Source organism: Hetaerina americana, unplaced genomic scaffold (assembly GCF_022747635.1).
Source record: "Hetaerina americana unplaced genomic scaffold, ioHetAmer1.1.p SCAF_23, whole genome shotgun sequence".
NCBI classification, from domain to species: domain Eukaryota; kingdom Metazoa; phylum Arthropoda; class Insecta; order Odonata; family Calopterygidae; genus Hetaerina; species Hetaerina americana.
This window is the reverse complement of record NW_027286797.1, coordinates 3,262,383-3,285,847: the sequence shown is the minus strand read 5'-3', so window position 1 is coordinate 3,285,847 and position 23,465 is coordinate 3,262,383. Positions and strand designations below refer to the sequence as shown.

The 23,465-nt window shown below is 41.0% G+C and overlaps 1 protein-coding gene across 1 annotated transcript in view; it reads right to left on the bottom strand.

Moving 5' to 3' along the window:
* Positions 1 to 23,465, bottom strand: part of LOC139689434 (tensin-1-like) — a 297,006-nt gene that overhangs the window by 18,869 nt on the left and 254,672 nt on the right. The gene's annotated exons all lie outside the window — the stretch shown is intronic.

Sequence of the window (23,465 nt, the reverse complement as noted above, 5' to 3'; positions counted from 1 at the left end):
TACATCTGCAACACACTGGTCAAGGAGTTAAAGCTTTTCAGTCGATTCAAAGCTATCAGCATTTAAGTTGATCAGTTTTAGCATGGTTTCCGTGAAGATGCTCAGTTATAAGGTGTTTGATTTTTAATCAACAGAATACAATTCATATTAATAATGAAATCTGAAGAGTTTAGGCCTCACGATGAGTCAAATATATCTCCATTCAATATTTAAAGGAATCTGAACTTCACCCTAGATTTATCAATGCAATCATTCTTTCATGTCAGATTTTAAGTCTTCTGCGTTCAGATTATTCCTTTATATCTATTGCCGAAGGCGTATTGCTGTTAACCAGTTTAATATCAAATGGTTGAATCTTATTTCCGGTCACACATTGTTATAGGCCTAAGTTTGAAACCTTCAAAACAAATCGTAGTTTAACTATTGATGCTTGAAACAACTCCCGGCTTATTTCGAACGGCTGCAGGATATGATTTATTTGGGATCCGGGATGCAGAACCTCCCGATTAAAGACCCATTGCCATTCCTCCTTGAGGTTCATTTCAATCTTAGTGGTATGCAGGCGAAATAGGGAAGACAAATTGAAAAGGAGATCTAAAAAATACTCTTGAAAATATGAACGAGTTCTGCTGTTTGGGCTACATGACCAACAGCGAAAACGCATTTTTGCAGCAAAATAACCACTCCTGGCTAATAGTGGCAGCTTAGACACAAGGATATGATTCAAATTCATCTTAATATGCCATTTTTTTCGAAGGCTGCTATTTACTAGACGATAGAAGCAGCAGGGAAAAGAATGGTAAAAATATTAAAATGTGGCCCAACAGAAGAATGATGTAAATAAAACCTAAAAAATGAGTACCATAGGAGGCTATACTCTCAAGATTGGAAGGAGAGAAAAACTTCTGCTGGCCCTGGAATACACAATGGTAATGGTGGATGAATCGCGGGAAGCAGGCATTGGAAGAACCTGGCACAAGAAACTATGAAGAGATGGTGAGATTGAGAGGAAACAAAAATGGAGAATCACCAAAAAATAATCTTTAAATTGATAAACCACTTGAATTACGGAATCCTCTCCCCAGGGAAAGGCTCCACCGTTAAGCAAATATAAAATACATTTATATTCATGCCAAGGTCCAGCTATTGAGAAGAGATAAAAGAAAAGAATACAAACAGCTGGAGAATATTTTACGAAAGTTAAAAGAGAAGGATAAGCTAAACGTGATGGGAGCGCTGTAGTCAGAGAGGGATGGCTAGCGTGGGACAGTTCAAACGAGAAAACGAATCACTGCGGGAAAATGACTGATAGGATCCCATAATGAGAAAAACATGACAGTGGAAAATAATCTCTTCGAACAACTTTGGAGAAAAATATACGCATGGAAGGAAGATGCTGGTAAAATATACCAAATTGACTAAATTCTTGTTAGCATGAGATAGAAGAACCAAGTAAAGCAAGGCAAGAGCTACCCTGGCGCAGATTTCAATAGCGATCACAAATTGGTGGTCATGGATAGTCGACTGCAACGCAAGAAAATGCAGGAACTCGTGAGTAAGACATTAAAATCTAAGCGGCCGTTAATAACAACTGAAATAAGAGACCTAACAGAGAGAGGCAAGAAGAAAATAAAAGAATCTAAGAAATAAACCGAGGAAAACGTGCATAAGAAGACGCGAAATAAAAACATTTACAGCGCAAGAAGGTCAAGGAAGAATGGATAGAAAGCTTCTGCGAGGAAATCAATGACAACATAAACAAGATTTGCAGTGAGTTACCTTTTAAACGGGCGAAGAGACACTTTGGAGAAGGAAAAACAGTATTTGACAATGACCGAGAGAGACACTAATGGAATATGCTAAAAAGAAGATGGAAGGAATACACTGGAAAACTCTGCCAAAGGGCAAAAACCACCTGGATGGAACTTAATTTAAAAATAAGTTGTGGTAGAAGAATACGAACGGGATACTGAGAAATGGATTCGAGAGAGCTTGAAAAACGTATAGAATGACAAGGAATCAGGATTCGACAAAATAAAGGGAGAAATAATACAGACATCGGGGTCAAAGAGTGAGTAATACCCTCTTTGGAAAATTATTAGATAGCTGCGAGAGAGAAAAACTGCCAGAGTGCTTTGAGAAACTGTGAGGTTTGAAATACCGAAGAAACAATCTTATTAATGCAAAAAACAGAACATTAAGCCTCACGCATCGAAAATAATTACTCGGATAACCAACCAAAGAATACAAGGAACGATTTAAGAAAGCCTCAAGGAAAAAATAATTCGGATTCAGGAGAAACCGAGGAACAAGATAGTCTTAAGCTTGAGGGCGCTGTCAGTAAAATGATACACAAAAAATATGAAATGGGGCATTCTTGGACTTGAAGAAACTTCAATAAGGTCGAATAGAAAAAGATTTTCAAGATACTTAAAGCATTTGGAAAGGACTACAACGGCAGAAGAATAATACATCACCTCTACAAGAATCAGGAGACAACTAAGAAAATGAAAAACGAAAGGAACATATATGCGAAAATGAACAAATAAGAGACAAGTAAATAGGAAAAATTAAGAAGGATTTAAAAAAAACAGCTGAAAGGGGATGTGAAGGACTTAACACTGGAGATACGAGAATGTACGTCCGCAGTAAACCAATCTTAGGGCAGAAATACTGATGATGACGATTCATAAATATTAAATGAGTAATATATTTTATATTTCTTAGGTTGTTTTAATTAAGAAGACTAAAATTAAACTTAAAAGATTAAAAATTAAAAATTGATTAACGAAGATTGAAAATTGATTGCCACTCCAATTAAGAATGGCAATCAATTTTTAGTTTCTTAATTTGTCCTGCAAAAATTCAGTTTTATGCTTAACTGTCAACTCTGTGTGTCGTACAGGTTTCACTGATTTCACTTCACAGCTCAACTGCAACCACTAAGTTGAAACGTTTAGTTCGCACACGCCAACGTCTGATGACACTCGTAAAAGCTTTTCATGGAGGTTTTTCTTCACAGAAAAAAGTCATGAGGCAACATGTGAACTATAGAGATCCTTGAGAATACACTCGCATCACATTAATTCATGCGTGATATTCAGAAAAACCACCGGTTGCTTTCAAATGTCGCTTTTTGAGATTAATATAGTCTATGAGAATTTTAAGTACATCCACATGGTTTAGTCCAACTGTATTTTTGTGAGCTGGTACGACATGCTAATCCGCCATTCCCCCGATCATCTATAAAAATGACATGACCACTACTTCCCCAACATTTTGGCATTGTTTGGTGTTTTTTGATGCAAGAGGCTTCCACACAGAGCTCTACTGGTTCCTCTCAGGATGATAGTGATGCTGCTTGATTCACCAGCAGTAATAAACTTCGAAACTAACTCATTTTATCTTCTTGTAACAGAAAGGTCGAGAAAACTTGCACGCCACCGCCCTGTTGTCCGAGTATGATCAACTCACCGGTCACATGCTCAAATTTTGCTGCCAACGTGTAGGCAGGGTAAGGTTTCCCATAAGGCCAACCTTGGTCATGGCCGAGGGCACAACAGTCAGAGGGGCGTATATGAAAGAAATGACCAAAGGTTGACAACATTTTCAGTATTATTTTGAAAAAGCCAGTTAATAATGCTTTTTAAAAATCCACCATTCATCAAATAAATCTATGTGACCCACCTCTGCAGCGTGCATTGTCTTACTTTACAGGCTATTGCTATTTCTCTCTCATACACGCAGCGTATGCCCCATTTTAAAAGAAATGGAACAATTTGGAGTTATTATGAGTCTTAATGATTAATTACGATCATATTGCTTGGCTTCTACACACATGCTGATAGTTGGAACGTATAATTTAGTATTGCCAATTTGATATACAGGTATGATTCAGTTTACTCAGGGTCATGTGCCTGGAAGCGAGAAAAGGCAGAAAAAGTTGACAAGGGTGTTTGCAGAATTATAAGGGGGACATATTTTAATTAAAGAACACGAAACGCACAAGTTATGGCTATTTATATATCATGATTTAATGTTATGTAATGTAGCTATGACACAATATGCGATATATTTCAATTAGATTTTAAATATCAAATGATAATTGATGTCAAGCATTTTCATTGTATGCTAATTTTAATCGCCGTTTTTCGTACTGAATGCTCTCTCCGAGTGAATCGTATGCATTAACCAAAGATATAATCTTAGTATCGTGTACGAGTTATACGTGTAGTGGCTAGTTTGGCAATTATTTTTTTAGTATGAACTAATTTTTAACATATTCATTAATATTTGGCTTTATTCGTTACCTCGTTTCTTTACTTCGTAACTTTAGTTACGCATGACGTACGTACTTCTTCGAATCAGTTGATCACTACATTCTTGCGCCAACTATAATTCCTAAAATCTCAAATACTCATTATACAATAGGCATAGAGGGTAAATCTTAATTTCTTTTCACATTATATTCGGATGATTTATTCCATAGTATTTAATCCCATGGTATATAATGCCTTTTGCCTACATAACTGATTGATAATAAAAACTCCGTAGCATTTTGCAAGTGGGTACGAGAAAAAATACCACAAAGAGTTTATCGGAATGTTAACATTTTCTTTTGAATATTTTTTGCACACCAACGACGAATTCTACAGCTGATAAGTCCTATTTTTCTATGAAAAGAAACAAGGATAATTTAAAATCTACGATGCAGCAAAATAAGCTGGATTCTCTCGCACCTCTATGCATGGATATAGATTTTGCAAGATCCTTCCACTTCAATGAAACAACTGAAGCCTTTTCATGGACTAAAACTCGGAGGAAAAAAACATAGCAGGTATTCTGGCTATGCCACGAAAAAGCCCTAAGTCTTTTCAGAAGCTAAAGATAAACTTACTGTAGCACTACACAGGGTTCAGTTGACGATTTGTTCTGGCGAAAGTAAAATTTCAATGCTACTTCGCGTGTTACTTACATTACCGAGGAAACCTTAGTTGTGGCTGCTCAATTTGCAGCTCAGAGTAAAATCAATGAAACGTTTTAACATATACGCCACACGCAATGCTAAAAATATAGTAAAATTAAATTTTTGCACAAGAAACAATACGAATGGAATTTTTACGATAAATTTGCATTAAAGAGGCCTCGTTTTATAAAAAATATTTGCTTTTTATAAAAATTATATTCGTTTAATTCAGTTTTCTAACTTTATCAATCCATTTTGTACTCACTAAAATATCTAAAGTTTCCATGTAGGCTTCCGCGGAGATTTTTGATGTAGGAAGTGGTACTTTCGGGTTTTCTTCCGCGTGTATCCATTTTCCGGACAATATTTCGCCAACGTTCCAGTTGGCTTCCTCAGGTCCACTGAAATATTGTCCGGAAAATGGATACAAGCGGAAGAAAACCCGAAAGAACCACTTCCTACCTCACTAAAATATATTAATTTTGAAGTCATAAAATATTAAAATGCTTATTTTGAACCGAAATACAATCTCTCTTTGTTTGTGTTCACAATGCTACCACGTACATTAGCGTGTTTTCATTAGCTCTTTGGTGGTCATCAATTTTTCAAGGGAAAAACAAATATTTCATTACTTTACTTTGTAGATTTCTCTTATTTTACTCATGTACTTTGATATGGAGATATACTAGTTTTAATTATTCTCTCAGTACCCGATATCATTTCAAATATTCAGAACCTTTCTGATAATCTGTACCAATTTCGACTTATTCAATAACGGATTCGCTCCCATCATTTAGCGAGGAAACTCATTTAGAAATGTTCTCATTCAATCGCTTGTATTGTGATCGTGTAGCCCGACTTCTTTCCGCGTTCACTCTCCCTTAGTTTTACATTTTATTTGCTACATTCTGATCCCATACCTGACTATTTTTCAGATGATTAGATGCGATTGAACAATGCGGAAGTTGAACAAAAATTTACTTTGCATATCTATTTTGGTGATTAGATGTCTGATTCGTACGATATATCACCATCGAATGAAAGTCTCTACTCGTGGGCTTACTTTGATAGCAAAAAGGTTTCTCAATGCGCCTCATATATGTACAACCGCCCTGTGAACGTGCCTATTTTAGATTAAAAATCCAATGAAAATTTCAGGGCCTTGAGTTTTTAAGGAAAACCATCATATTTAAGGGGTTCCTGGTTATTCAAATATCAAACAGTGCTGCCCTTACACGGTGACACAAAGTTTGCCACAGCGAAAATCATGGGTATCCAACATTTTTTATACCAAAATTACTACGGCAATTAATATGCCAATTTAGCATCGAAAAATCAAGCAAGGTGTAGATTGTAAACGTCATTGTAAACGTTCTCTTAAACCCTAGAAGGTAATAAAATAAAGAGAAAATTAGAATTTATTTGATCAGTACCCTCACATATTTTTGGTATTTTATTTCAAAAAATATTCTTATCCAATTGTAGAACCAAAACAATGAAAATAAACCGGCCTGTTATAGAAGAATGATATATCACCAAACAATTTCCCAGAGCGGCGCCTGTAGCGCGGGCAAGAGGCAAGCGTATGAATATGAAGGTGAATACGGAGAGGTTTTGTCTCATCTCTTGGACAAGGTTCATACGGCAAAGCTGACGTCATCGAAGAGATGAGTAATGCCAAAATAAAACTTTGTAATTCCACATGAAAAATAAACTTCATCAGGCCTGATATCATCAGCATGATCAGGCCATCTGTAATGAAACCTGGGTCGCATTTTTCATGTGGATTTATAGAGTTTTATTTTGACGTTATTCATCATGGAAAAATCACACAATGTTATGCCTTAACGATTAATTACGACCAAGGAGATATATTCATTAATCAAAATACTTGACGGTATTAGCAAAGGTCCGCCCCATTTTGTAAGAGTGCTGCGTTTTTTATCCGGGAATAACTCGTAAATAAGGCAACCAATTTAAGAAGATAAAAACGCCAGTTTCCCTGGCAGCCTTTCGGAAGCTGTACATTAGTTGCGGCATTACTGGACAAGGTGATGACATCAATTAACAAGCTGCGTGCCAAAGGACCATATGCTTTATGAGACATGTATAGACCGAAACAAAGTAATCGGGGGCCAAAGGCCAGTTTGTATTTAGCGGACGATTCTGTGTCTTCAGGGCAAAAAATAAAGAAAAAGAAGCATGGTGGAAAACACAGTGCAAGGATATGGAAAGTTTGCAGAGGAAGGGTGAAATTGGTGCCATAAAAGCAAGGTTAAATCACTATCGGGAAATAAGAAGAAGGGAAGATCTATGCTAGAAGTTAAGGACAAGGCGGGTAAGATAATAGATGACACAGAAAAGATCCTAGAGAGGATAGATCAACAACATAGAGAGTAGGGCAAATTACTACTTAGGGGATGATCAGTTTGGGTTTCGGAAGGGGAGGGGTACGCGTGATACCATTGCAGTAATGAGATTATTAATCGAGAGGAACATAGAATACAACCAGGAGGTGTTTGCCTGTTTCGTAGATTTCGAAAAAGCGTTTGATAGAGTGAATTGGGAAAAAACTAATGAGTATATTGAAGAAAATAGGAATAGATTGGAGGGAAAGGAGGCTAATCCGCAACCTGTACTGTGTCTCAGACTGCTCAGGCGCGAGTGGGGAACGGGGAGTCCAGATGGGCAGTGCTAGGAAGAGGTGTAAGGCAGGGTTGCCCATTATCACCGTTGCTGTTCCACCTATATGTGGAATAAATGATTAAAGAGGCATGGGAAGAACTGGAGGTAGGAATAAAAGTGGGCGGGGAATTCGTAAAATCAGTTGGGCTTGCTGATGATCAAGCTATAGTTTGTCAGTCGGCCAAGGGGTTGCAAGCATTGCTGAGTGAATTGGATACTCAGTGCGACAGATATAGGGTGAGAATCAATATTAATAAAACAAAGGTTATGCGATTTTACAGAAAGAAAACTGCTAAGCTAAACATTAAAATAGGAGGGCAAAAACTAGAGCACGTAGAACCGTTGCGTACCTCGGAAGTGTTTTGGACCAACACGGTCAAAGTAGTAGGGACGTAAGAAGAAGAATAGCGCTAGGCAGAGGCTTTCACAAGGAGGAGGGAGTTGATGACAGGGAAATTGAGTCAGGATGTTAAGAAAAGACTCGTAAAAAATTAGATATGGAGCGTAGCTATGCACGGCGCGGAGGCGTGGTGGGCGAAGAGAGGTTTGTTGGGAGAAATCCTGTGGACGCAGGAAAAATTAATGAAGGGCGAATTGGCTGGCAGTGGTATGCTAAAAACTGTAATAGAGGGGAGAATGTTAGGCAAACGAGGAAAGGGAAGGAACAGGATAGGGATGTTGGACGGGTTGAAGGGAGGAAGGAAGTACTCAGAGATGAAGAGGGACCTGATGTAGAGTAGGTTGCTGGATTTTGTGTTTTGTTAGGAGTCACAAAATATTTATTTGGAAGTTGTGTCCATCCAAAAACCTACCTTAATTGGTAGATTACCTTATAATGATATACCTATCTTAAAACATCTGATATAAAAATTAATATCAATGCGTCTTGAAATTCCTTCAAAGGGCCAGCCAATTGTAAATGATTGCATTTTTCCCACATGACGACTAAATTGTCATTACATCAGGTTATTTGAAATAAAACTCATCAGATTAGGGTGCCATTTCATTATCTAGTCGATCGCAAAATCCCATGGAATATGATTTTAACGTTTCTTTTACCTTCCAAAGGATAAAATATTTGATTTTAATATAATCAGAGGCCCGTTTGTTAGTAACTTTCCTGGTACCTTGCGTTTAAAACGCGTGGGTAGGAATATAGAGCAAGGATTAAAATGGCCTCAAGAAAGAAGATCCTAAGGCCAATAAAAATAATTAAGAAGAAACTCCTATACCGGTATTTCGGTCACACAGGTGACCATCAACGGGGAGAAAATCAAATAGGGCACTTGAACTAAGAAGAGGAATGTGCACAGGCACCGTCCAAAGTCAAGTGGGTGTTCAGGTCGGGGGGTGAGGTATATATACCTGGAGGGGCAAGGGGGGAGGGGTTAAGTGATGGTCCGTAGGTGGGGGGGAGTTTGTTGAGGTCACGTGGGAAGGAGTGGGGGAAGAGTGGCGGATATTAGGAGGGGGCTGTCTGTTTCTGAAATGACTAACAAAATTAAAAAGTGAACTGTTGATGATGCCTGGTTCATTGTTCATAAGTTTATTCTTGTTTAAGTGTATGTGTAAGCTCTCACAGGCATCGAGTTTATAGTGTTGTATCGGTTTTAATAATGTTAAGTCGTTGGGAGTGATAGAGTGTTCCGTTTCAAAAATGTGTTTGGCGACCGCTGATCTATCGAAACGTCCGTTCTTAAAGTGTCCTATGTGTTCCTTGAATCTGATTTTGGGATTACGTTTGGTCTGTCCAATGTAGGAGAGTTGGCAGTGTGAGCAAGTAATTTCGTAAATACCTGATTTGTCTAACTGTGGTGTTATGTCTTTCGGGTTCCCTAAACACGTAAGAAGAGTGTTACGGTTCGCGTAAGTGACATTGGTACCAATTTGTTTAAAGACCTTATCAAGGCCTCGGGTTAATGTGGGGAAGAAAGGTAATGCGATAAATTTATTATTGTTGTCTTTCCGTTGTGGTAGAAGTGTAGTATGTTTATTGGCAAGTTTTCTTTTTTTGTTTCTAACTAATTTGTCTATAATTTGGGGTGTGTATCCGTTGTTAATGGCTATTTGTTTGATGTTTTCCAACTCTTTGAAATAGGGTTGTTTGTTGAGTGGTGTCGTCAGTAGTCTGTGTATGAGAAAATTAAAAGCTGCCATTTTTTGTTGAAAGGGGTGGTGTGAATCTGCTTTGATGTAGTTGTCGGTGTGGGTCTTTTTTCTAAAAATGTCAAACTCTAAGCCCTAATGGTTTTTAATTACTAGTATGTCCAAGAAAGGCAGTGAGTTATGTTGTTCGACTTCAAAGGTGAATTTTATGGAATTGTGTTTTTTGTTCAGCCGGTCCAAAAAGTCATTTATGTCACACTTGCTGGTGTCAAAAATGGCAAAAATGTCGTCTACGTATCTAAGCCAAATGTTGGGGAAATAGTCAAACGTGTGTTTACAGTCTTTTTCAAAGTAATGTAGGAAGATGTTAGCGACAAAGCAGGAAAGAGGATTTCCCATAGCTGTGCCTTGCGTTTGTTTGTAAAATTTTTGGTTGAATTGAAAGTATGTTATGTCCATGCAAGTTTTAGTAAGAGTAACGTATTCTTTAATTTCAATGGGTGTTATGTCTTTTGTGTGTAGCCAATCTGCGATGTGATCAAGGGCAATATCAATGGGTACGCTCGGGAAGAGTTGTTCCACGTCAAAAGAGACAAGAATCTCATGGGGCTGGATGCGTAGGTGTTTTATGGTGTCGATGAAATTTTTGCTATTCTTGACTCCGAAGGTTTCTTCGGACCCTAATTGTTTGTACTGTTTGGTGAGCCATTTAGCCAATTTGTAGGTGGGGGAATTCAAAGCTGAAATGATAGGTCTCATTTTCTTACCGGCTTTGTGTATTTTGGGTAAAGTGTAGAGTTTAGGCACCATAGGGTTTTCCGTTTTTAAGGTGAAACGTAATTTTTTGTCAATGATTGTAGTACAGTGATTGAGTGCGGTTTTTGTGTCTGTAATCATTTTATTGAGTGGGTTCTTATGTATTTTAATGTATGGGCCTTCTGCGATTGTGTTTTCGGTGCGTTCAATGTAATCAGCTTTGTCGAGTATAACTGTGGTGTGCACAGGCACCGTCCAAAGTCACTTGACTTTGGACGGTGCCTGTGCACATTCCTCTTCTTAGTTCAAGTGCCCTATTTGATTTTCTCCCCGTTGATGGTCACCTGTGTGACCGAAATACCGGTATAGGAGTTTCTTCTTAATTATTTTTATTGGCCTTAGGATCTTCTTTCTTGAGATTAAGGATTAAAATGGTTCCCAAACCGTTCTGCCTCTGGACGTGCACATCCACGACTATAATTATGAAAAATTAAATTGCCATGTAATAAAATACCTAGAATTCTCTTTGTCATATTTATATAAAATTTACTTTAATATTCAATATATTTGCAGGTACCGAATTCCTGATTTTGAAATGAAAGCTTTGTAAAATGTGTGCATGAACAAATTTTGAATTGTACATTTGTAATATTTACTGCCCGTGTGCTGCCCTGTAATATTTACTGCCCGGTTATAAGTGTGGAATGGGTATCCATTCCACACTTATAACCGTCTGTTCGAGAATTTCATCAGTTGAAATTAATCATTAAATTAAAACATGAGATGAGGTGTTAATATTGACAATTCATATTCTACCTCTTTAGATAATTTTCAAAATATTAGTTGATAAGCCACTGGAAGATATACAGGGTCTGTCCCAAAAAGTAAGCAATAAGATTTTTCCTGGCAAAGCGAACGACTGGAGTGGGACGATTTGTGTCGGGAAAAATGGTTAGAGGTATTGAGAAAGCAATACGACCCGCGTCAGTTCTCTGCGGATCGCTGATGGACTGAAACCATGCTCGAGAATCGCGTATACAAATTCACGATGCCACTTTCCGTGGAGCAATGATATGCGATAAAATTTTGTGTGAAACTCAGGAATGTGTGTGAAAAAAGGATGCTTATGGAGATGGAAAAATGTCCCAAGTGATGGATTTCAGCTTGCACAGGATGTTCCGGGGGGGCGACGAGTAGGTTGACGATGAGGAATGCCCTGAATAACCATCAACAGCGCAGTGAGATGACAATATGCAAAAAGTGAGACATTTTCAATTTTGATTGACCCCCAAGTGTTACCAGAAGAATGCAATACTCAGAAAATCACAGTGCATTGCATACTTGCCGAAGATTTAGTCATGAAAAAGATGTGTCAATATGGTCTCTAAGGTGCTGTCGGAAGACTGCTTGCGTGACAATCCTGCCTTGTGGTTACTGGGGTCGAGACATGAGCCTTGGAGTACGACCCAAGACAACCCCTTTGAGTGCCATTTTGGGCTAATGGGTTGAGTCAAAGACGAGATGTCTGAACGATATACCCTTCGACGCCTTCCGGAGAGCGTATCAGTAGCGTGGCAGAGGCACTGACATCGGCGTGTTAATACACAAGGCTGCTGTTTTGAAAAGTTTTAGTAATTCGTACTCAGATTTGCTATAAAGTTTGCCCCCGATTTATTCTACTCATTTTTTGGAACAGAACAGGTATATTTTATTTAAAATCCTATAACGCAGATGGCGAAAACGTGTCACGATTATGTGCCCTAATACGAGGGTCATCCGGAAAGTAGTACCCGTTCGTGAAATAACGACACAAAAGTAAATATTAACAAACATAAAAATTTTTATTTGAAAGAGGATACTTTAAACTACTTCTCAACATAATCTCCAAGCAAATTAAGGCATTTGTCATAACGTGTGACAAGTTTCTGTATTCCTGCTGCATAGTCCTTCGCCGCCAGCTCATTGAGATACGCGAGGGACCCATCTTGCACAAATTTTTGCATAATGCAGATGGTGTTTAACAATTTCATGAACAATTGTTCGAGAAACATTGGGAAAATGCTCACAGATGTCATCAATTGTGACGCGCCGATCGTTCCTCACGAATTCGTCAACTGAGCTCACCAGTTGGTCTGTAATGACAGACGGTCTCTCCGAACGCTCATCGTCGTGTGTGTTCCCCCTCCCCATGTTGAAGTTGCGACACCACCGCCGAACAGACGACTCGTCCATTACATTGTCTCCATACACCTCCTTTAATTGGCGATGAATATCACATGGGCGAACGTTTCTTGCATTGAGGAATTTAATCACTGCCCTCACTTCACAACTGGCGGCGTTCTCAATTTTTTTAAACATTGTAAACAATCACAGAAACAACACAGGCAATGCTAGCGTCACGCAACTTGGCTCAGAGAAGGCAGACAAGCCACTGAAGCTATCTGACCTCGTCCAGCGGCTACTCGCGTCGTCAGCACTTCATGCGGCACGAACGGGTACTACTTTCCGGACGACCCTCGTATTAATTTTTAAATTGTAATTCGGGCTAACTAGTCACTCTTCGACCACTTTGAAAAGGGGTTACTTTAAAAAATACGGCATAAGATCCATCAATGTAACCTAACCTTATAAAACTAAGCAATGATGGCCTAGGGAGAATAACTATATATGGCATGACATATTCATGCCAGATATAGTTATTCTCCCTAGTGCTATAGTGTCATATGTACTTGTGAATATGTTTATATTTTTCATTCGGATATCATGATCAAAAACTAATATTTGAAAACAAGCTTCTGAAATCAGTCTGGAACTGTGATGACGAATGCAGCAGATTCAAGCCTCGTCAAACACCTGGTATGGTCAAATCTTGAAACGAATGATATAAGAGATACTTCTTGATATTGACTTTCCTGTTTTCTTTCGGTTTGTACCATCGTTTCATCCTCCAAAGCTGGTCACGGGAATCCGATATCTTAAATCACGTCCATTTTAAATTTATAAATACTTGTTTTATTTTTATCAACATTTAAACCGTATCACATTAAAAATTAACGTTTAGTTTCTTGGTAAGTATTTTCTATATTATTTCAATGAAAAAATGAGATTGTTAAAAATGTGATATTCTCATTTTTGCAATACTATTACTGTGCTTTTTCAAAGTCACTATATTTAATATAATTTCGATTAATTATATTTTAATATTAACATGCTTCTGTTTGAAAACAATTATTATGCAAAATTTATATTCGATTTCATTTTTAAATAGCAACATTTTTTGGAAATATCTTATTTAATACTATATGGTCCTGAAATATAAACCAACCTTATTTCAATATTAAATGGGCATTTTGTCTCAATTTCTTATTAGAGACTGCTGTGATATCACCTATTTTCTACTTTACTTACGTAGACTTTGATTTGAGATCAAAAACTGGGTGAAAAGTTAATTCAATTTCTTTTTTTTATTCCAAGCCTGCTGACTGAAATATAATGTTGACCGTAGATCCGAGAGATACAGGGGTGCACCCAAAAGTGGTAGGACTGATTTTCTCCGGCGCGAACGGAGCGGTGGAGGGGGGTCTGCTTGGCAGGGTAAGGTGGAGGGGGCTCTTAGCAACAGACCAACACCAACCTCAGTCGCCTGCGGGCTGTCGTTGAGTGAGGACACCGTTTTTAGTGAAGAAAGTCTTTTGTCCGCGTCGAAAAACAAAATGAATCTGAATTTAGAGCAACGTTATTCCGTGAAGTTTTGTGCGAAACTCGGGAAGACGGCAACTGAGACCCTCAATATGATCAAGCAGGCTAATGGGGACACTACCTTAAGCAGTTCCACAGTATTTGAGTGGCACAAGTTGTTTGAAGAGGGTAGGGAGCTCGTTGAAGACGACCATCGCTCCGGACGGCCGTCGACGGCAAGAACCGACACAAATGTGGACAGAGTGAGGACACTGCTGAACACAGACCGACGCTTAACCAGTGAAAAAATTGCAGACCAGTTGGGTCTGTCGGCATCCAACGTCCAACGAATTATTTCACAGGATTTGGCCATGCGCAAGGTGTGCGCCAAGATGGTGCCGAAAATTCTGAGTGTCGACCAACTGGTAACGCGTGTGCGCATTTCCGAAGAAGTGTTAGCCAATTTGCACCGAGATGAAAATTGTTTGGACAATGTGATAACTGGTGATGAAACATGGGTTTTTTAATAGGACTCCGAAACGAAAAGACAATCCGCGGAATGGCACACTTCCGCGTCCCCACGCCCAAAAAAGGCTCGCATGAGCAAATCAAAAATCAAAACGATGTTGATTGCGTTTTTCGACCGTCATGGAGTGGTTCACAAGGAGTTTGTCCCACCAGGGGAGACTGTGAATGCGAAATTTTACGTGCAGGTGCTCACCCGCCTCCGAGAACGCGTGAAGAGAGTCCGACCGGCCATCGCAAACTACTGGGTGCTTCATCATGACAACGCGCCGTGCCATGGCGCGCTCGTCGTCAGACAGCTCCTGGCCAAATACGGCGTTGCCACGTTGCCGCACCCGCCCTATTCTCCCGATCTGGCACCACCGGACTTCTTCTTCTTCCTTTCTGATGAAAAGACAGCTCAAGGGAAGACGTTTTGACTCGATAAAGGCCGTTCAAGAGGCTTCGACGCGGGTCATCAACGGCATTCCCAAAGAAAATTTCCAGCGGGCGTACGGGGAATGGGAGCAACGTTATACTTAGTGTGTAGCAGCTCAAGGAGCATACTTTGAAGATTATTAAGTCGATGCAAGTATAGCGTCAATAAAAGTCTTGTAAAAAAATCAGTCCTACCACTTTTGGGTGCGAACCTGTACTTCCAAAGGTATTACACCTTTTTGATGGAATAGTTTCAACAGATACATATTTATTCCTTGGTGCCCTTACCAAATAAAATTCATGAATTCCAGCATAGAAAAAGTCCTCTATTAGCTAACCCAAAAATGGTAATGGCAGCTTCCCAGTCAGAGAAGGGATCCTGCGTCCTCAGCTTACGGAGTCTCAAATCCCTTATCAAAGTATCTTCTCTTCAGCAATGACGGCACAGATGCTCCTGGGGTACACAACCAGAACTTGGCAAGTGGAAGTGTTGGCGTAATTGGTACCATGTAAATTTAATTTTTTCTCCCAGAATAAAACATTTTGGCGGGTCAATAGAACGTTTGAATTGACAGAGGTGTGACTTTGAGGGGATATTTGATAACTTTTAATCAAAAAATTAATCCATAGTTAAAATGAGCTCTGTTATTTTCCTAATTTTTATCGGACAAGCCGATAGACGCGTTTACCTACACTGAGGAATAATTATATGCTTCACTGTTGAGAAACGCTTTAGTCTATGCTCAATAAAAAGCTGGAAATTCGTTAAGTTAATTTGGAGTATGGATAATGCCAATGACTTATGCCTCTAAAGAGGGATTCAACAGACTATTTTATACAGAAACAGATGTGTAGTTTTTGATTTATTACCAAAGTTTTTCCCAAACAGCGAAGTCCTAAAATTTTCAAAATTTCAAAATTAAAATTTCTTCTACGCTTACCAGTAATTGAACGAAGAAAATTATCCTCGCGCGAAAGAACAAAATTCTCATCAATTCAAAAGAAGTAAAGACCGCTTGGGTATTGGCCGGAAAATAAAAAAAAAGGGAAAGATCACCACCATATACTGCATTCGGTGTCGTAATTCATCCGAAGTGGCAATGCTCTTTCCAAAAGGCGTACACACGAAATCAAAGTGCAGGAAAAGTCTCTTCAATGAGAGAAGTGAAATTAAGCTGATTTTTCAACGTGGCATATGCGGAATTCTCACTTTTGGCTTTCTCACTTGGGTCAGAAATCGCCTCATGGTTTGAACCCGCACGTTGCCATTGCACGATTATTCTCATCAAAATGATCCCATAGCAGAACCAACGATCAAATGTAGAGAGAAAGAAAGAAAATTATATATTCTCCACGCCATAAGATTAGTAGTGTTACGCAAGTATACGAAGTATATATGCGAACTAAAGAAACATTTGGCGACACTCGGAAATTCAAGGTGTTTTAAAAAATTATTGATAAATAGTCATAATAGCTTGAACTTTATAATGCATAAACTTTTTCAACACATTTGAGAGATGAACTCGCATATTTGGGAAAATGATTGAATTAATTCAAAAAGAAATTTTAAATTTACCTTAAAGAACCAGGAAGCGCCAAAGGCTTACTTTTTTACCTAAATACTCAATATCTAGATGAAAATGTTTCATTTTCATCCATTAAATAAATTTGTCCCGAAAAAAATTCTTAAATAAAATACTGATCCAGAGTTCTACAACAGCAAAATTAGATCCTTGAAGAAAAAACTGAGTGAGATTCACAAAAAACGGAACGAGAGCTCGGAATGGCTCATAATTTACAAAAAATTAGTTCGTGAATTAAATAGAGAAAAGAAAATAGCCAAAGATAGTTTTCTGCAGAAAATAATCGGGATAGATAATGGAAATAAATTTTAAAAGTACCTCCGGAGGAGGAAAGACAACAGGGAAAACATAACGCCTTTAAAAAAAGAGGATGGAACACTAATCGTTGATGATAAGGAAAAGGCTAATGCGTTTAATAATTGGTATGCAAGTGTATTTAAGGTTATGGTAAATAAAAAGGATCCTGTAGATACATCTCTGAGTCTACAAGGAGGCGAAAAAATATTAAATACCAAAAGTATTAAAACGACGAGCGCAGAAATTTATAAAAAAATTATGAAAATGAGGGCAAATAAATCAAAAGGGCCAGATGGTATCTCAATTGACTTGCTTAAATTGGGTGGTAGTGTAGTTTCAAATTATATAAATCATTTATTCAATGTTACCTTAAACAATAATGCCCTGCCAAATGCTTGGAAGGAGGCATATGTTACGCCAATTTTTAAAGGAGGAGATAAGGCACTAGTTGATAATTATAGACCGGTAAGCTTGACATCAGTTGTATGCAAGCTATTAGAAAAGATAATGGCTGATTATCTCTGGGACTTGTGGGAGAGTGAGAATTGGTTGTATAGTCGCCAATACGGTTTTAGAAAAGGGCACTCTTGCGAAACTCAGCTATTAGGGTTCTTCCAAGAAATGTTCGACTCTATGGATGCGGGAATAGAAGTGGATGCTATAATAGTCGACCTGTCAAAAGCCTTTGACAAAGTTGACCACGATCGCTTAATGCTTAAGATGGGCCAATTGCCACTACACGCAGATGGAAGAGTAATCTCTTGGGTCAGAAATTTCATAGAAGGTCGAACACAAAGGGTCAAATTAGGAGAAGTGTATTCTGAAAAAACAAGGGTAACATCGGGAGTCCCACAAGGAAGCGTACTCGGCCCGCTCTTGTTTTTAATATATATAAATTATCTCCCAATAAATATTAATTCTCAGATAAGACTTTTTGCAGACGACTGTATTATCTGTAGGAAAGTCGAAAATGACAGAGACCGTGACAAACCTCAAAGGGACAATAATAAAATGGCAGATTGGGTGACAAAAAATGGCATGGATATTAATGTTAGCAAATGCAAATCCATCACTTTTAGCAATAGGGTAAATTATGTGACGTTGTGCTTGGCGCAGCGTCACTTGCCCAGTTCGAATACGCGCGCCTCTCTCGCGAGCCGTAGAACGGCGGGGCGCTATCTGTTGGCGCCGACAACGTATGTAAGAAAAAAGAAGAGCGGGGCGCGCCGCGCGCGGAGAGTGCCGGCCAACACGTGGTAAGGAGAGTTCGTTGTGAGATGTCCGAGAGAGAAGGTGGTGTGCTATCATCGTCGAGTCACCGACAGCCTGCGAACACCGGGGGTGCGCGTGCCAGCAACCGACCTCGCCGTGTGGGCCCCCCGCAGGCCCCGACCGGAACATCGGGAGCCAGCAGTCGACAGCGAGGCGGCCATCTTCGGCTGCAGCCGAGCGGCCACCCAACATCGTGGCCCAGCAGGCGTCGGCACCGCGCGTCATGTTTGCTTGGGAGCGCCCACACCTTTTCTTGTGATAATAAATAGTTCTTGTGAAGTTTACTCGTCGTAGTCCATTTTTATGCGCCCCCTAGCGTCCCTCGTGATTTCAGCTGAAGAGCCGCTGCCCACCCCGGGGCACATAAAAGGTGAGCGAGCCCTCCCCTGGGACGAGGAGTGTGATGGGCCAGGTGACAGCCAGCGGCGTGACTCTGCGGCTAGCCATGCGGCTAGCCTGGCGCCCTCAAAACAAGTAGAGTCGCGGCCTCCCTTGTCTCGCGGTATCGGGGAAAATTTATCTATAAATTAAATACCGCGTCACAAATGGCGCCCAACGTGGGGCAGCCTTTCTATTGTTGTGCGAGAAAAGTGACAATTATATTTCGAGAGTGCGCATGAGGCGCGAGTGTAAAATGGCGTCGCGTCGGCCTTGACGAGGCAACAATGGTGTGAAGGAGAGCGAGCGGAGTGATACCGGCATGGTGTGCATAGCGTGTGTGTGAGCGGGAACGATGCGTGATTAACATCGCGCGAGCGCCAGTTATTACGTACAGCTCTTTCGCGAGCGGTATACAATTTTTCTATTTGATTTATAAATAAGTCCTTTTTTTTCGCTATACATTTTCATGAAATAAAAAAATTTAAAATTCTTTGTGAGGGAAGCAGTAAATAAGAGATTATAATTTCTACTCAATCTTTTGTACTTGAATGTGGTTTGTGCGGTTGCTTTGAGTGGTTGCTTGGCGTTGAGGGTGGGATGAAAGCTGTGAACATTCCCGAGGCGACTTGTTTCCAGTTAAGTTGCGGAGGGACGATCGGTTTCTAAGATTAACTACTATTATTGGCGTGAGGGAAGCTCCGTGCGTGGCCACGTATCCCCAGAGTGGCAGAGGATCCTTTGAAAAGAGGAAGTGGAGTTTGTAATTTTTGAATTTTGAGGTTAGGTTATGCTTTTAATATAGAATTCTGATTTATTCTACCTTATTTGTTATAATAACTGTAGAACAGGGAAATATCTTTAGATTAGGATTAAATTTTTGCAGTAAGCGTATTTTAGGTTAGGTGGGGCAAATCCTTTAATTATTCAATAGGTTAAGAATTTTCTTCTTCCTAATTTACAATGGAGGGTGACACTGGATTTTTGGCGAGATATCAGAGAAATATGAGGGCACTGCTACGGCATCCAGCGGTAAAGGCAGAATTTGAAATAATTAAGCAAATGAGTGAAGAAGAGGTGGAAAATGAGTTGTCAAGTAAAGGACACTCCTTGGTAGGGCCACTCTTAGTGCGCAAAGAGCGATTATTGCGGGCTAAGCTTCTTTTGGCACAACCACGGTTAGGGACACCATGGTCAAAGAATTGGACGAGGATGTGCAGCCTGACGATGTAACCCTCTCAGGAGCTTTATACGCCTTAAACTGGGACGAAGACCTAGATGCAGGGCGGAAAATGAAAGGAGCATGCAGTAAGGGGCATAAAAAGAAGCACATCGAGACGGAGAAAGTTGCCGCGAGCGACGGAGAAATTAATGAGGAACTGAACCCCATTCGGACCATTGCAGCAAACGCAGCGGGAGGCCCTCAGCCCAAACTGCCGCTGATGGACTCATATGATTTTCCGCCGCTGGGGGAAAGGAAAGAAGCGTATATTTGACCAGAGAAAAGGAAAAACTGCGCATTCTGCCTTCGGAAGCGAAATCAAATCAAAAAGAGATACCAGTACAGAGCGACCGCAACTCTGAGGAAATAAAGGAGTTGCGGAGTCAATTGCAACAGCAGAACGAGATGATCAACAACCTAACGGATGGAATTAGCCGAATTTTACAAAAATTGGGCAGTGAGAAGAACGATAAGGAAGTGAACTTGAGAAAGGGTTCCAAGAAAAAGTATCGGAGGGAAATAACATCCACTTCGTCATCTTCTTCAGAGTCGGAGGTAACGAGCGGGTCGTTATCTACTGACAGCAGTGATGACTCGGACGATGCATCAGGGGACGATGGACATAGACAGAGCATCAGCTATGAGTTAGGAAGGGCCATAACGAGACCTACGTGGTCTAGGGCTTCACAGGCGAGAGACCAGGGACCGGGCTTTGACGGAGCTTGTTATTCCTGCGGAGAGTCGGGACATAGGGCAAATGCGTGCCCGAGAGTCCAGTGTTTCAGCTGTGGCGCAAGAGGGCATATCAGTGTCAATTGCCCCAGTCGACCTGGAAGGACACAAGAAAAGTGCCAACTTTGCGGCAAGGTCGGCTTATTGGCAATTAATTGCCCTAATTGCAAACACCTGTTTACTCGGCAGGAAAACGGACAAGCGGGGAGTCGCCTAGCCCAAGCGGCTTCCCCGCAAACCAATCCGTCGAACACGAAACGGCTGAATTAGATTTAGATAATCATAGGAATAAGTCAATTAGGTTAGGAAATGGTGATTCGATTTTGGAAAAGCCGAGTTGGACAGCCAAATTCTGCGAACCAAATTCGATCAAGGAAGATGTAAATAGTGGAATAAAGGATTGTATAGGGAAAGGAAGGGAGATAAACTCAGATGGGCCAGATGAAACATCTGCTCCTGGGTCGAGTTGGACAGCCAACATCCACCACCCATCTGAGGCGTTGGCAAAGATCAAGGATGAAGAAATCTACAGATCGAGGTGGACAGCCAACCTCTATCGATCTGGCCAATGCAATGGAGCTATCAGGAAAAGCTCTCCAGCTGAGCAGTCGAGACGGACGGCCGACCTCCACCGCAAAGCTGATATTTGCTGTCCAGCCGTTGATTTCGCCGAGCCGAGCGGGTCAGCCCGTCTCCGCCCACCAAATCAACCGCATATGGGGCAGAAGGCGCATTGGTCGACGGAGTCAGCTCCGCTCTGCCAATCCGTTAGGTCGGGAGAAAGCGAAAGGGTCAAGTCTTTGGTAGGATCGAACAGGCCAGCCTGTCTCCAGCCGCCAAAGCAAGCAGAGAGTGAGAGAATGAGTGAGAGGCCTCAGAGCATCTCGTCGGTGCCACAAAGCCCGCCGAGACATGCGTGGAATGTAGATTCTGCCCAGTCGCTTCACGCGGGCCGGAAATCAGAACAGGAGAGCGATTATGAGAAATTGCCTCAAGTACTGTTCACTCTGGATCGGTTGTGTTCCAACAAAGGGACGGGCAGGAATGAGTCGAGTGAGAGTGTGACATACCCTGTAACCATTGAGGACAAACCTGATAGGCTGTGTCCGGTTCAGGGAGGGGGAGTCGGCGTGGAGTCCACGCCTAGAGTGAGTTTAGCGAGTGTGACGGCAGGGCTAGTAATCAATAAGGAGAAGAGCGAGTTTTGTTGTACCAGGGCTGCATATCTTGGATATCTGTTAGACGCAGAGGGAATTAGACCAGATCCGGAAAAGATAGCTCCAGTCGTGAATTATCCAGCACCATCTAACCTCAAACAACTAAGACGATTTCTTGGTATGATTGGATGGTACGCTCGGTTCATCAAGGACGATTCGGAAATCAAGCTTCCACTGGTCAAGTTATTGCACAAAGGTCAAGAGTGGGAATGGACAGAGGAACAGCAGAAAGCGTTTGAGACATACAAAAGGGCCATTACGGAAGCCCCGGTCTTGGCAAGGCCGGACTTCTCTAAACCCTTCATTGTACAAACTGTGCGAGTAGTGAAGCAATTGGAGGTGTTCTTTCTCAAGTGAATGAGGACGGAGAACATCCAATCGTTTATGTCAGCCGAGTTCTCACATCAGCTGAGAAAAACTATACGACGACAGAGAGAGAGTTGTTAGCTATTCTATGGGCCATAAAAAAACTAAGGCCTTATTTAGAGGGCTACAAGTTCCTCGTGATCACAGACCACTCCGCACTCCAATACCTGCGAAACCTCAAGGAACCTACGGGTAGGCTCGCGAGATGGGCGCTGGAGTTGCAGCAGTGGGACTCCGAGGTGGTGCATCGTCGAGGTAAAATCCATGATTTGCCTGATGCACTATCTCGTATGTACGAGCAACTTTCTGGCGAAGAGAAGATCGCTGAAATTACGGAAGTAAAGGATGAGGACTACCAACGCAGGAGTCGAGGAAGTCAGCAAATATCCGGAGAGGTATAAAAATTGGAAGGTCGAAGCGGGCCACTTGTATCGTTACAAGTACGATGAGCTGCTCGATCCAATCGCTGATTGTGAAGAGGGCTGGAAACTCGTGCTTCCAAAAGAATGTCGAGAGCGGGTCATAAGGGATGCCCATTGTGAACCTTCATCGGGCCACCTCGGAGTGGAAAAGACATTCGATCGAGTTGTACGAGATTACTATTGGAGAGGGGCCTATCACGACATTCACAACTTTGTGAGGCAATGTCAGGAATGTCAACAGTTCAAAACGTCGCAGCAAGCGCCTCAGGGACTATTGGGTAAAAGAACGGTAGAGAAACCATGGAGCGTCGTAGCAGCAGATCTCATGGAGTTTCCGCTTCGCAAAGCCAAGAACAAGTACTTAATAATCTTTCAGGACTTATTTTCAAGATGGGTGGAGCTAAAGTCGGTCAGAGCTGCTACGGGGGCCAACGTGGTTAAAGCACTTGAGGAGCTTGTCCTATTTCGCTGGGGAACGCCGGAGTATCTCTTGACAGATAATGGAAAAGAGTTTGATAACAAATGCGTAAGAGAAGCATTGGCAGAGTATGGAATAACGCATACAACAACGCCTCCATACCATGCTCAGGCAAACCCAGTGGAAAGATCCAATCGAACGCTGAAGACGGCCATCGCGATGTTTGTAGAAAAAGACCATAGAGACTGGGATCAGCATTTACACGAACTAAGGCATGCAGTCAACACCGCGAAGCAGGCCTCGACTAAGATCTCGCCAGCCTACTTGAACTTCGGAAGGCATCCACTGCCAGTGAAGAGTTTGCGGCGCGAGCTTGAGAAGGGGGAAGGCATAGAGAGCAGATTGGATCCACAAGCGTGGAAAAA